Genomic DNA, 6,090 nt, shown 5'->3' on the forward strand with positions numbered 1-6,090 from the left:
ACCTTCTTTCCACCTTCATTTCCTCTCTCTCCTTCCAATGGCATTTGTAATAGGTGGGCCTGATTCACACCTGTCAGTTTAGGTTCAATGTTTGAATGAAATGAGACACTGACAAATCATTCAATAGTTAACAAAAAGAGGTTCTCTTAACCATAGCATAGAAAAAATATTCAACAAGGATATTGTAGCAATGAATCTACGTAGATAGAAATCTATCCCACCTCTCTCCTCTATAAGATTTTTTGAAAATTAATTTTGTCACTTAACCCCCATTGCCTCACCAAAAAACAACAAAAAAAGTAGTTTTATTATCATTTTTTTTCACATTCTAAACTTGAGCACCAAAAAAAAAAAAAGGAAGAACATTTTCATACACATAGCAGAGAGCAAAAAGAATTTTATATGTAATGGGGGGGGTCTGGTGCATGGGGGGTCAGATGGCATCCCTCCAGGAGTCTGCTTCTGGAATAGTTCTACTTCATCAAAGATCCTCTGAAGATATGATTGATTAGTGTTTTAATCACATTTCTTAAGTCTTTCTAAGTTTCTTTTCTTTACAACACTGTTGTCCTATGAGCTGTTCCCATGGTTCTGTTTATTTCCCACTTTGTCAGCTCATACTACTCAGAACTCCCTGAAATTATCTTTCCATATTTCTTACAGGATAATAATGTCCTATTATATCTACATACCACAATTTGGATCTTTGACTGAGAGACACCCAGGGGTAAACCCCAAGGAAGAGAGCAACCTCAGAACAAGTTCAATTAAAGCATCTGAGGGGGAAAAAATGTCCTGACCCCAAGACCAAGAGTACCTAGAAGAATGAAACAAGAAAAGAATAAAGAATGGCAAGCAAAATTGACACCTTAGATCAGACTATGGAAAATTTAATCCAAGAATTGAATGTTGTGGAAAATTAGAATAAGACAAATAAAACAACAACTTAATGAGACAGTAATATTAAAACAAAATCACAGAACAGAAAGAAGTATAATATTAAAAAAAATTGTACTGAAAGACAGGTCAAGGAGAGAATTATCAGATTATCTGAAAAATCATTATCTCCCACCATCCAAAAAAAAGCCTAGACACTAGATTTCAATGAGTTATAAATGAAAATTGCCTAGAATTCAGAATCAGAGGTCAAAGTAAAAATAGAAAGGAATGATCAATCACCTTCTGAAAGCAATCCCAAGATAAAAACTCTCAGGAACACCATAGCCAAAATTCAGAGTTTCTAGGTCAAATTCAAAAAAATACTAACAGCAGCTAAAAAGAAAGGATTCAATTATCAGGGAGCCAAGGTATTAATCACACAATATTTTGCAACTATCACTAAAAAGGGGAGTAGAAACTGGAATCTGATATTTCAAAAGTCAACAAATTATAACCTTACAACCAAGAATAACCTATTTAACAAAACTAAGTATAATTTCAGAGTGGCCAGAGGTGAAGGGGAGTGCAGAGTGGCCCTTTGATAGAACAGAGTATTTCTAAGCTGTTGTCTGTCCTTCCTTTGCAAAGAGGATTAATGACATCACAAGGGTGATGTCTTGACTTTTAAGTGAACTTGATTTAAATGAGTTGCACAAAGTTATCAACTTCACTCTCTTTCCAGAATCATCAGCTACTGCAGATGGTCCAGGATACAGTGGAAGACCTTGGTATCTTCAATGTCTGACCAAGCTGTAAGTGCTCCACAGCACCTGCTCCAGACACCCTTATGACTATTGGAACAGATTGTTCTCATTTGCCCATTCTGCCAGGGGAAGTCTTCACATGCTTGAGTAGACATTCCCCTAATTCACTGATGGGTTTGAAGTCTGTCAGTTACCCTCATTTCTAAGCAATCTCAGTGAAAAAGTCAGAACCAAGTAGACATTTTGAAATGGGAACATAGAAGCCAAGAGAAACATAGAAAGGTATATACATTTGTTTAACTGACACAGAAGATGTGGAGAAATATTATCTGTATGCTAATGGGGGAATAAGAAATACATTTTCTAAGAATCCTAATATCTGTAAGGATCATAGTGAAAGGCTCTAGGGGTGGGTTTTTTTTTTTCCTCTTCTAATGGTCTCAGGAAAGGATCAAGAAAAAGGAAGAGACAGGAAACTATATGGGGAAGAAAGGAGAGGAAATCATTATTACACAATAAAGGTGTATAAGATGAAATGAGTTTAATCAGGGAGGAAAGTAAGGGGAATAGGTATTCCATGAACCTTGATTTCATCTGAATCAGATAAAAGAAACTCAATTACACACATACACACACTCCTTGATATAGAAATACATTAAACTCAAAAGAGAAATAGGAGAGGACAGGAACAGGGGAGGGCTAGAGAAAGACCTAAGAGGGAGAACAGAAATAAACTAAAATGTCAGAGTGAAAATGTGAAGGGGGGATCAAAAGGAAAAAAGGGGAGCAAAACCCTAGGATTGGGGATAAGGCAAAAATAAGAGAAAAGTTAAAACAGACAGAGAATAGGTCATTTTATTTATAGATCATGTCAAGCAAACACCCTCTCTTTTACCACCTTCTCCGTTTCGGTAAAAAGGTGAGAGACTAAAGATAGGAAAAAGTTCAAGAAGACAGGATGGAGGAAAATATACAATCAAAAAGCATAATCATTGATGTGAATGGGGTGAATATACTGATAAAATGGAAGAGGATTACAAAATAGATTAGAAAACATTCTCCAATAATATGTTGCTTATAAGAAACTCATATGAAACAAAAAAATCACATGGAATTAAACTGAGGAACTGAAGAAATATCTATTATGCTTCAGTTAAAGAAAAAAAGCATGTTTAGCAATCAGGATTTTAGATAAGGCTACAGCAAATATAAACATGATAAAAAGAGATAAGCAGAGGAGCTGAATTTTGCTTAAAGGCACAATAAATAACAAATCAATATCAATAACAAAAATGCACCACATTGCATAGAATCTAAGTACTTAAAAATACAAATACTTTAAAAATACTTAATCAAATTGGAAGTAGAGATAGTAAAACAATAATGTGTCTCAAAGTATTCCTTTTAAACCTAAACAAAACCAAAAGATAAACAAGAAAGAAATTAAAGATCTGAATAGAACTTTGAAAAGATTAGAGATTATTGATTCTGGCAATTATTGAATGGAATAGAAAAACATTTATATACTTCAAAGCTGAATATAGCTCTTTACAAACACTAACAATTAGAGCATAAAGGCCTCATAAAATATAAAAAAGCAGACATATTAAAGATATTATTTCCTTATCTCAGTGCAATAAAAATTATATTTAAAAAAAGACACTTGAAAAAAGAATTGTTAAAAGAACCTAAACAACATAATCCTAAAGAAAAAAAACATAGAAACAATGTATAGAAACAATTTCATAAAAAATGACAATACCAAAATTTATGGAATGTAACTAAAGCAGTTCTTATGGGAAATTCATTAGTAAAAGAGAGAAAGAACAAATCAAAGAATATGGCATGCAACTTAAAAAAAATTGAATAGCAACAAAGCAAAAATAAAACTAAGCAAGAAAGTAGAAATTCTGAAAATTACTGAAACAATTAAATTGAAACTAAAAAACCCATTGAAATGATAGATTTAGAAGCTATTTAAAAAACTAATAATATATATGTACTTAGCTATGCTGATTTTTAAAAGACAAAAAAATTAATTGTTCATATCAAAAATCAAAAAGGAAAATTCACAAAAATTGAAAAGGAAATAAAGGAAGTTATTAGAAACCATCTTTCCTAATTATATGCCAACACAATTGGTAATTTAGAGGAAATGAATGTTTAAAAAAATATAAAATATACAGATTACAAAAAGGAGAAACAGACATTTAAGTAGATCTTTGTAAGAAAAAAACTGAACAAACCATAAATGTACTCCCAAAGAAAAAAAAAAACACCAGGCTCAGGTGTATTTACAAGTGAATTGTATTAAACATTTAAAGAACAATTAATTCCAATTTGCAAAAATAAGAAAAGAAGGCATCCTTCCAAGACCTTTCCATGATACACATTGTCAAAATATTAGGAGATATCCTGCTTTCTAGAACTAAGGCCCAGCAAACAAGCTGCTGTGCCCTGAGCTTGGCATAACAACAATCCTTTGCACTCATCCTCTGGATGATGTCAGCCCCAACAAAATCCCAGAACTATTTCAATAGCATCAGGTGGTCTCTGAGCTTGGACAAGCACCTATAGGACCCATGTTCATGTCATGAAGTCCTGCTATGAATCAAACTTGTCACATTGTTGCTATTACCCCTCACTGTCAAGGCTACAGCTCACTTTGAAGCCATTGGTACATGTATTGAGGTCTCCCCACACTGTCCCAGCCCCCCCACTAGGGGCAGGGCTCTAGCACCTATGTCTTTGCTGGCAAGTCATTTTCCTCACTTTGAAATTAAGCTTCTGTTTGATTCCTGACTCTCCTGCCTTTAACCTGCTTTGTTCAGCTCCAGCTATCCATGGGTTGGAGACTAGTTCCATTCTGGTTGACAAAATATAGTCTTGATACCTAAACCAGTAAAAGATAAAGCTATAAAAGAGAAAAAACTATAAATCAATATCCCTAATGAGCACTGATACAAAATATTTAAATAAAATATTAGCAAATAGATTGCAACATATTAGAAAGATTACACATTATGACAAGGTTTGATTTGCACCAGGAATTCAGGATTGGTTCAACATAAGGAAGACTATAAATATAATGCTTGTAACAAATAATCAAATCAATACATGCTGGAATGACTTTCTACAAAATCCAACATCTATTTCTGTTTTTAAAAAAAAAGGCAATTAGAAAGCATAGGAACAAATTACCCTTTCCTTAACAAAGCAAGTAATATCTATCCAAATATAAGAGCAGGGGTAGCTAGGTGGCATAGTGGATAGAGCACTGGGCTGGAGTCAGGAGGACCTGAGTTCAAATCCGGTCTCAGACCAGATACTTGACACTAACTAGCTGTGTGACCCTGGGCAAGTCATTTAACCCCAATTGCCTTGCAAAAAAAAAAAAATACAAGAGCAAACATCATATGTAATGGAGAAAAGTTAAAAGCCTTTCTAATAAGATCAGGGATAAAGCAAGAAGGGCAGTTAGGTGGTACAGTGGATAGAGTGCCCAGTCTGGAGTTAGGAAGACTTATCTTCCTGAGTTCAAATCCAGCCTCAGACACTTAGTAGCTGTGTGACCCTGGGCAAGTCATTTAACCCCGTTTGCCTCAGTTTCCTCATCTGTAAAATGAGCTGGAGAAGGAAATGGCAAATTTCTCCAATATCTTTCCCAAAAAAATCCCAAAAGGGGTCATAAAGAGTCAAATATGACTGAAAAAACAACTAAACAACAACAAGTAAAAGAGGAACAATGTGACTTAATGAATAGAGAGCTAGCCTCTTAGGAAAATTTCAGCTCAATCAAATTACTTATCCTTTCATTGTTCTAGGCAACTCTCTAAAATATGACCTGCTTTGGTAGAGGGAGTTTCCTCATGTTGGAGTTCCCACTATCATTAAAATGACAGGTCCTAGTCCTATCCCTCTCTTTAGAGCCAAGATTCTTAACCTTTTTCTTTTTTTATGTCATGGACCCCTTTGGAAGGACCCCTCCTCAGAATAATAGTTTTAGATCCTGGTCCCAACAGATAATTGAAAGAAATGCTAAATTTAAGTAGAAGTTAATGAAAATAAAGAAGTAGTTTTTTTCCCCATACAAGGTCAGGGACCTTTTGAATCCATTCATAGTCCATGACCCCCAGGTTAGGAATTCATGCTCTATTGGATAAAATGCAACCAACAGGCTTAACTGATTTGGAATAATAACTTATTCAGAACTACACTTTAGGTATAGTTTAGCAGCTTGGTGGAGGATGGATTGGGAAAGAGAGACTGTAGAGGCAAGGAGTCCAATTAGGAGTTTAGCATAGTATTCTAGACAGGTGGTGAAGAGTGCCTGGCACATAGGAGGTGCTTAATAAATGCTAGTTAGCTGACTGACTAACTAGGACAGTGGCTGTGTAACTATAGAGAAGGGGACAAGTGTGAGTGATGTAATTGATACTTGACCACT

The sequence above is a fragment of the Vombatus ursinus genome, unplaced genomic scaffold (genome assembly GCF_900497805.2).
Source record: "Vombatus ursinus unplaced genomic scaffold, bare-nosed wombat genome assembly UNPS02014779.1, whole genome shotgun sequence".
NCBI classification, from domain to species: Eukaryota; Metazoa; Chordata; class Mammalia; order Diprotodontia; family Vombatidae; genus Vombatus; species Vombatus ursinus.